The sequence below is a fragment of the Oenanthe melanoleuca genome, chromosome 1A (genome assembly GCF_029582105.1).
Source record: "Oenanthe melanoleuca isolate GR-GAL-2019-014 chromosome 1A, OMel1.0, whole genome shotgun sequence".
NCBI classification, from domain to species: Eukaryota; Metazoa; Chordata; class Aves; order Passeriformes; family Muscicapidae; genus Oenanthe; species Oenanthe melanoleuca.
Window position 1 is genome coordinate 25,437,713 of NC_079334.1, and position 9,629 is coordinate 25,447,341.

The 9,629-nt window shown below is 51.8% G+C and overlaps 1 pseudogene; it reads left to right on the plus strand.

Annotated features, from left to right (window-relative positions):
• The first annotated feature begins 3,772 nt into the window (after nucleotides 1-3,772).
• On the plus strand, nucleotides 3,773-9,426 carry LOC130266952 (sushi domain-containing protein 3-like; annotated as a pseudogene).
• The last annotated feature ends 203 nt before the right edge of the window (nucleotides 9,427-9,629 follow it).

Genomic DNA, 9,629 nt, shown 5'->3' on the forward strand with positions numbered 1-9,629 from the left:
GGGTACCTCCAAAACTTCCAGTGCACCTTAAAATTGGAGCTCCAAGTGGGATAGATTCACAGACTCACAGAATATTCTGAATTAGAAGGGACCCACAAGCATCATTGAGTCCAAGTCTTAAGCATATGGTCCCTATGGGGATTGAACCCACAGCCTTGGTGTTACTAGCACCATATTCTTTCCCAAATTATGAACCAACCAAGAGTGACTGGCACAGATGAAGATGCCTAAAGCTGAATGGGAGCCATCTCTCCATGCAGGGCTGTGCACATGTAACCCAGATAGGTGCAGATTTGCTGAGTTGTGCCAAGCCCCTTGCTGAGAGGGCAGGTTCATCCACAGTGCTCTCACAAACCTGTGACACTGAATCCCAGCTACTGGGGTCGAACAAAGATGCATTTAAAGAGAACTCAGGGCTATGAAATAAAAGCAGTGCAGTATAGAAGAGGCACATTATGGAGACTTTGTGCTAAAAACCCTAATGAAATGCCAAATACTGCAATCCACTTTCTGGAAAACAGGTTGTTCTTCCATAGTTGGTTTGCATGAAGGATGGACTAGCAAGAGAGCTAAGCAAGTGACTTGCAATCACTAATTTAGTTGCAAAACACCTCTATGTCCTTCTGCCTGCAAAAACTTCTGCAAGCAAAAAAGGATTACCCATGGTCACTGACTTGAAATTACTACCTGTGTGTTCACTGAATCATAAAGTAGTTTGAGTTGGGAGGGACCTTAAGTGTCACCTAGTTCTGAGCCCCCTGCCATGGACAGGGATGCCTTTAACTAGACCAGGCTGCTCCAAACCCCATGCAACCTGGCCTTGAACACTTCCTGGGACAGAGCATTCACAATTTCTCTGGGCACCCACAACTTCTTTGAAGCTCAGAATTCAGTAGTGGGAGTGTGGGAGAGGGACACTTTTGCAGAGGGAAGAATTAAAAGGTTCAAAGGGACACAAGAGAAGGTAGGGGGAAATGCCACTGTGTCTCAGGAAAGGTTTACTCCTCAGTGCAGCCCCATCAGCCACCAGGGAGAACACAACACCGTTGAGGCAGCTTTGAAAACCATGAGCTGAGCATTGCCTTGCAGGCTGCTGTGATGGAGAAGCAACCCTTGAAGGAGACCACCCACAGGAAATATACTGCAAAGGTGGAACACCCCAGCCAAGACTGTGGAGCCAGGAGAGCTGCAGCCTTGTGGTCATGACAGCTTCCCCACTAGCTCTACCTTCCTCTTAGCCTTCCTCACAAGGAAAGGACTTGCTGACCTGGGGCATGGACAGACTCCTCTCCTGAGCCGAGGGTCACTCCCTGCAGGAACAGCCTGCTCTGTGCCCAGCTCTCCTGCTTGATGCAGATGCCTGCCTCTGGAAAGCAGGAACTGGGAACAGTTGAAATCCCACTCCAGCAGGATATTGATTTTGTAATAATAAGCCCCTTTATCTCCCTCAGCTGCAGGCTAGCTCTTAAGAGCATTAGCAAAGGGTTAATCCATGTCATCTACTGAGCACTTTGAACACAAGCGTGGTTATTGTGCCCTGGGGGTTTTGCTGAGCCTGTTCATTCCCTGGCATGACAAGACTTACTGCAGCCAATCCTGTGCAGAAAGCCATGCTTTTAGCATGTGCTCAGTCCACAGTATCCTGCATCACACATCCAGCAGCAAGGAGGGGCACTGCCTTAGGCTTTTCCCACTGTCCTCCAGCCATCGGCAGCAGAGGGACCAGCCCGTAAACCCCAGCAGGGGAAGGTACACAGATTCCAGGCTCAATAGAGGGACCACTTCAGGGTCGCTCCTGTTCAAACAGATACATTCCCCGAGCCCAGGGGGCTGTCTGCGCTCCAGCTCCCGGCTGCCAGGAGATAACAGGGTTTGCACCCAGGGCATGCCCCAAGGCTCCTCTGCCGGCAGTCACACTGACACACAGTCCAGCCTGCCTCAAAACTTCTACCTTGACTGAGCAAGCAAACAGCAAAATCCCTGCAGTCAAGTGGAGAAAAGAAAAAGAAGAAAAAAAAAAAAGAGAACTCCCAAGAAACCAGCAATATGCACTGAGACAGGGAGGAACATACCTCCTTGGTCTGCTCTCCAGAGGGAGCCAAGGAAAGGTCACTGTTTAAGAAGGATTAACCAGAAAAGTGAAGAAATGCAAGTAGTTTCTGAGCAAGATCTTTATGAGTCATGGGGAGTTGAAAGAAGTTTTTCTGAGAAATCCAGTAAATCTCTTGGAGAGAAGCCTAGAAGTACCAGCCCAACCAAAACACACAAAAAAACCCAAAACGACTGAGAGGTGGATGGACAAACAGAGCAGAATTAAGGCATTCCCACGTCCAAAGTCCCGTGGAGGTGACAAGAAACCTCTCTGCAAGTGCAAAGAGGACCAGAGTACTGCTGAACTACCCTGAGAGGGAGCAAGAGCAAGTCCCAGTGCTGAGGAGGAAGGCAAGCAAGGTCCAGCCACTGCCTGGCCCCACAATTCCCTTCCACTCCACAGACACCCTCATCTGCATCCCTGTGTTGGAATATGACAAGAGCTTGCTTCTGTCTGACACTTTTATTTCTCCTTTATGCACTACAGTAACTCACACTAAGACAGTAAGACCACTTCTGGGTTTTAGAAATAGAAGCTGCTCACACATCCAAGGCAACATTTCCCTGCTCAGAATCCACTGGGGTAGCCACAGGCAGCCAAGTACACTGGCTACAGCTCAAGGCCACAGATAAAAAAAGAGAAATGAACAAAAACTGACCCATCTCAATGCAAAGCTCTATTTGTGCCAATGCTATTAGTGAATAACAGCCTCTAACCCTCATACCTGCAGTAAGTCCCAGGACAGACAAGGATGCAGCACAGGAGTGGCAAAGGAGACCCACAGGACCAGGGGAGCTCCAGAAGAGAGCCACAGCAGGGGATGCTCCAAAAGTCACCCCAAAGTCCTGCTGGCCACACAGCTGGTGTACTGGCTGCTGGGGAGAGCCTTGGCACAAAGGCATTGCCTGCTCCAAAACACCTGGCTCTCAAGTGCTCAGGAAACATGGAGCATCTTTTGTCTCCATGGGGGTACACAAGTGAGCAGGCAGGTAGGGGTAGGTAAGAGCATCATACATTCCAGGAGGCAAGAGCTGATTACTACTACAGCCCCTCCACCTATAAAACATCAGAGCCTAAAATGACAGGCAGAAGGATGCCAAGAAGAAAAAAAGAAAAGGAAAAAAAGATTTCTCTGCAGTTCCCATAGTGGCAAAGCCAGCAGAATTGCTGCTATGAAACCCTTTTGATTCCCATGGCTCATATGCCACTCCACTGCTGATGACAGAAAATCAGCCCTAGGTTCTGGCAGGAAGGAAGAGACGAGTACAGGAGGGTCTGCAGCTTAAGTCTCAGCAGTAAGCTCGAGCATGGGCTCTGGCAGGTAGAGGAGGGTTCCTGATGTGCAGCTCCAGCACCTGGGAAGATGTTAACAGCCAGTCTGAGCTGTAAAGGATGGATCCTAAGGGTTTGCTCTTTCTCACTCCCTTTCCCACACCAGTTTCCTTTCTCTGCGGGGCTCTGGGGGCGAGTGGCCAGGGCAGGGCTGGCAGTGCTGGGAGAAGGGACACAGGGCTTGTGCGGACGCGGAGGAGAGGTAAGTCCCGGGGGAAGAGCAGCTGCTAGCTTTGCGTCTGAGCAGGAATCAGCTGGGCTCTTAGTGCGTTAAGCCCTGAGCAGCAAAGGGAAACCTCAGGCACTCGGGGCGGCCGGGCACCCAATGGTGCCGTGTTTTCCCCAACCATGACGGGACAAAGGCTCGGGAAATGCATCATCGTCCTTTGCCTGCTGCCCTGGAGCTGCCTGAGCTTTGCCTGGAGCGATGCTGCTGGGCCCGGGACCGCCTCACTCGGTGCAGGACACGGCAGAAAGGGGCTGCCCAGAGACGCCGCCAACGGGACCGATGTGCAGAGCAACATCTCAGGTACTTAAACGAGCGATCCATGTCCCGCCCCTGCCTCTGCGGGCTGCCCGGGGCCCCTCGGTGCGCAAACACAGGGAAAGGGCGCAGGGACGTGCTTATTGATGAAGCTGATGGTGCTTCTTTCGTCGGACACTCCCAGGGCATGCAAGGGGCCACAAGGCTTTGTGTGGTGGCCACAGCAGCTTCTGTGGTACGGGAGAGATGTGTCACATCAGAAGCAGGCAGGAGGCACAGGGAGGAAACTGGCCGGTTGATGTTTTCCCTGGAGAGCAAAGTCCTCCTCCATGTTAACATCCAGCTGTCTGCTCAGAGTATGGGTGCACTGAACACACCCCTATCCCTAGAGGCTGAGCTGGGACCCTTGGGAAGAAATGGAGATTTTTCTTAAAAAAAACCCACAAATAATCTCAAAATGCTGAGGGTGATTATTTTTCTTTAATCCACTTTCCAGGGCAAAGCACGTGCCATTCCCCAATGGGTGAGACACAGCCCCAGGGCTGCTGTGGAGTGACCACCCACCTGGGGCTGGCAGCAGCTCAGAGAGCCCATGTCATTGTCATGCTTCAAATCATGGTGACTATTGGCAAAGGTCATAACAACCAGTGCTGGACAATGTAATCAATACAAGAGATCCAGTCCAGGCACTCAGCAGCCTCCCTGGCACCACTGAATTACCTCAAATAGCAGCATCTGTTAACAGCACTGCTGAAATTAGAGAAAGCCTGATCTTACTCAACCTGATTTGTTTTTTATCAGCCCTACAAGCCTACACTATCTCAGTAAAAGCATAGGGAAACCACACCTCTCTTTCACATTAGCTTTACAATTCCACTCGGAATTCCCCACAAAAGTTCCTCCTAATCTAGATAAAGCGCATTTCTGCCTGCAGGTTTTAAGCTTGGTTAAATTAGAGTTGATCAGAGTATTTTCCTTTAATTTAGGATATTGATACTCATGATACCTGTTACCACATTTTCTTGGCCTTGTGATAGAATATCTGGAGGCGAGGGCTGGCAGACACATGGTCCGACTGCCATTCTTTTTGGAGCCTACCTAACTTTTGGCTCTCCCTAGGTATTAGTGCAATGCAGAAGAGATGGTCTAAGTAGGATAACTAAATAGTTCTGAATAGCTGTGAGTTATAAGGTAGTTAAAAAAATTAAAGGCTAGGATGAAAAAAAAAAAACATCTCTCTGTAGCAGAGAGTAATATTTCTTTGTTTTGAGTTCCAACAAACAATATTCTCCCAGAACACTGTGTTTTTAGAAAATATTCTCTTCCTTTCCCTCCTAAAAATTGCTCTTTGCATAGTTTCCCCAGTCCCACTTTGCAGTCTCTCTCTGCACCTTTCCAATCTCACTTCTCCTGTTCAGTATCTGCCCACACTGGAGAGTCTGCAACTGAAAAACTTGTTTTCCAGATAAAGCTGCTAGACTTTCTAATGTATTTCCTTTGGGCTATCAGAAGAAAAAAAAAAAAAATCCACCAAACAAACCACCCAAAAATAAACAAACAAAACCCAACAAAACCAAAAAAAAAAAAAAAAAAAAAAAAAAAAAAAAAATCCCAGAGGGGCCTGGCAGCCCTTTCGACAGCATCACTGCGGGGCGGCGTTTGTCACCACCCACATTTAACGTGTCCCCTTCTCCCCCAGTGCCATGCACAGCTCTGCCCCCACCACGCTATGGATACTACTACGTGGACAGAGGCTCCGGCGTCTCCCTGGGCTCGGTGCTGGTGTACTGGTGCCAGGAGGGATACCAGCTGGTGGGCAGCGACAGGCTGGCCTGCCTGCGCCAGGAGAGCGGCTCATCCTGGAGCCACCCCCCGCCCCAGTGCCAGGGTAAGGAGCGCTCGGGCGGGACCAGCCCCGCCCCACGCCCCGCTAAGGGCTCAGGGGCAGCGCTGGCACGGGTGGGGAGCTGCAGCCACGGGCCTCATAAGGGCTTTCTCACTCTGACCGAGCAGTAGGAGGTGGGGTGACACAGCTTGAACGGGGACGAGGAAAGTCCGGCTTGACCCAGTCAGCTGTGGGCAGCTGAAATGCCTGCTCCAGCAGCAGCACTGCAACAGCATTTCAGGAGCTGCAGAAGGCACGGGGTACCAGGGGGTGAATTCACCTGGGATCAGCTCAGCAGATAACCACACCTTCCCTCATTCCCAGTAACTGCTGCTCAAGCCATCAGGCTGGGTCAAAAGTTGTACCAGCTGAGACCCAACTCCTGGTGCCAGGCTCAGGGAACCCAGGGCACTGCCCAAGGCTTGCACAACAGGAGGAAAACTGAACTTCACAGTAACCTGGCACATGCTGAGCACGAGCCAGTTGCAAGTCGCCCTCCTTAATACTTTTTAACTTTTCCTTTTAACATCTTAACTTTTTCCCCTTTTTAGCTTTTTTCTTTCATCCTTTTATATTTTTTTCCTTTTTTACATTTTTCAACTTTTTTTTTCCATTTTTAACTTTTCTCCCTTTTGAACTTTATTACATTTAATTTTTGTTCTATTTTCCCTATTTTTTAAAAATATTTTTGCTTTCTATTTTTTAGGGCTTAAATTGTACTACCCTTATGCTTTATACAAGACACATCAAATGCTTTATATTTTTCGCCCCGTGTGATTATTTTAGATGAATTACCTGAAGAATATATGCCGTGTTAATATGGGGGTGGGGGGTGGGGGTTTCTATTAACTTTCTGGTGTATTGAGCCGGCGTGGCATCACCCACGCTATTAACTTTTATAATGGTTATTAATAAATGGTGTCTGGAGCGCCACTTGGGGGCTACCTGCAATGGGGACGGGAGTACGGGCGGTCCTTTCCCCGGCCCCGCTCACCGGCTCCTCCCGCAGCCGCCCCGCAGCCCTCGGGCAGCGGGTCCCGCATCGCGGTGGCCGCCGCGCTGCTGAGCGGAGCCGTCATCCTGGCGCTGTCCGTCTCCTTCGCCGTGTGCTGCTGGCGGGACAGGGCGAGGAAGAGCCGCGGGGGGTGAGTACGGAGGTGTGTGGGAGCGGTGGGGGTTTGGCGGGGTGAGGAGCGGCTGCGGGAGCTGAAGGAGTGTCGCTGCTGCCATCTGCTGAGACACGCGGGACACTTGTGAGCCACCCACAGCCCTCCTGCTCACACATCTGAACTATCGAGCATAAATAAGGCTCCAAAGCCAAGGTAAGCTTGACTGTGGAAGGGGTTTCCATCAGTGGGGATGCTGCTGCTGATTGCAGAGGGGGGCTCCCGTTACATGCCTGAGGAATGGGATGCCATACAGAGGGACCTGGACAAGCTCAAGAAGTGAGACCTTGGAAACCTCATGAGGTTTAACAAGAGCAAGTGCAAGGTGCAGCACCTGGGTCAGGGCAACCCCGGGTATCAACACAGGCTGGGGATGCACAGATGGAGAGCAGCTCTGCTGAGGAGGACTTGGGGATACTGGTGGATGAGGGGCTGGACATGACCCAGCAATGTGAACTCAGCCCAGAAGGTCAGTGGTGTCCTGGGCAGCATCCAGAGCTGTGTGGGCAGCAGGACCAGGGAGGTGATTCTGTCCCTCTGCTCTGGTGAGAGCCCACCTGCAGTGCTGCATCCAGCTCTGGGGTTCCTAAAGTAAGACACAGAACTGTTTGAATAAGGCCCAGAGGAGGCCATGAGGATGATCAGAAGGCTGGAGCACTTCTCCTATTGAGAGCTGGCATTCAGGCTGCAGAGAAGGCTCCAGGAAGATCTCATAGCAGCCTTCCAGTACTTGATGGGGCCCTACAAGAAACAGGGGAACAAGCTGTTTAAGGGCCTGTTATGACAGGAGAAGGAGCAATTACTTTAAAGTGAAAGAGGGTTGGCTAAGGTTGAATATAAGGAAGATGGGTTTTATAATGAGGCTGGTAAACAAGTTGCCCAGAGAGGCTATGGATGCCCCATCCCTGAAAATACTCAAGGTCAGACTGGATGGAGCTCTGAGCAACCTGATCTAGTTGAAGGCGTCCCTGCTTATTGCAGTGGGATGACTTTAAAGGTCACTTCCAACCCAAATTATTCTATGATTCTGTTAGCTTAGTGATTTACAAAAAGCTCCCCATTACCAGAGGAAGAAGGGAACAGAAAATATGTGGAGGATGGTTGATAGGAATATCACTTTCCTGAGACTAAGTTCAGTGCAACCGTCTGCACACAGCCAGGGTGGGGGAGAGAAAGGAGGAGCATTCTTCTCTGGAAGGAACCGGGAGAAAAGTCATGGTGGGAAGCAGGACTGGACAAGCACAGGTAGCAGGACCACAGTCACAGAGCACCATCTCTGCAGCAGCACTGCCCAGTGTTCCTGGCCTACATTACGGTCCAGCAGGGCCTCTTTTGTATCCTGGGCAAAGGATCACAGTAACAGGGACCACGCAGCCAAGGAATGCACCTTTAACCAAGAGCCTAACCCAGTATCAGAAGTGCTCAAGGACAAGCAGCCATACCTCTGCCCACGGCCTGCTCTTCCCCAGGTGGTGCGACCTTTTCTGCAGGTCTGAAACAGCATTAGTCCTTTCCTCTGGGAACAAAGAAGGGGGGAAAAATCATTGGGTGACAGCATTGCCTTAGGATACAAACACGCCGGGTGTTTCCAGGGGTGTGAGTAAATAAAAGCCAGACCACAAAGCACGAAGCAAGCGTCTGATGGGCACCTCTCTCATCCCCTGCAGGCAGCAGCAGCACAGAAGGAGAGCCAGAGGACGGAAGCGCGGCTCCTCCAGCCCCGAGAGGGGCAGGAACGCTTTCGGAAGGCTCACGCACTACCACCGCCGCGATTACCACCTCTCGGCCGTCTCCAGCTCCGTGTTCCCGGGGGCGTTCGCAGGCTGCAGCAACCTGGCCTTCCAAAGGTACCGCTCGGCTCCTCCCCTGCCGCGGCCTCGCCCTCACGGGCTCCTCGCGCAGGGACAGAGCTGCTCCCAACCTGCCTGGAGGCAGTAAAAAAGCCATTGCCGGGGCAGTCAGCCCCCTGCTTCCCCCTCCTAACCGCAGTGAAACCCTTGCACCCGCTCTTTTCCAAGGGGGAGGGAAGCCAGAGGCCCAGGGCTCCTCTCTGCCCCCACCCGGCGGGGTGCAGCTCCCTCACCATGCCTTGCCTTTCCCAGCAGCCCTGCCCAGCAGCCGAAGCTGCCCTTGGAACGATGGCGCTCCCAGGCACAGGCACAGGCCCTGCCCCGGCCGCTGCTGCCGCCCGGCTCGGCCCCGGACAGCGGCCTGCCCGGCCACCTGCCCGGCCACCCACCTGGTCACCTCCCTGGTCACCTGCCCGGCCACCCACCTGGTCACCTGCCCGGCCACCCACCTGGTCACCTCCCTGGCCACCTGTCCCGCCACCCGCCCCGCACCGCCCTGCTGCCGCCCCACCTCCACAGCGACCTGCTGCCCCTCTACTACAGAGGCCTGGAGGAACACAAGGTCTTCAGCAAGTTTGGAAAGCCGGTTTGAGAATTTAAACTGCCATTCCACTTTCCTTCCTTTTTGTTTCTTTTATTGCTATCAACTCCTTGAGCTCAGGAAAGAATTTCAGAAGAGCCAATTAGTGCACCTGGGTTTTCAAGTGGAGAAAATCCAATACTTTATGCTGAAAGACATGTTTTTATATAATCCTTTTATTTCCCTCCCCTGTCCAGCAGTGCACATTTCAAGCAGGAGTTTCTGGGTTATAAACTTCTT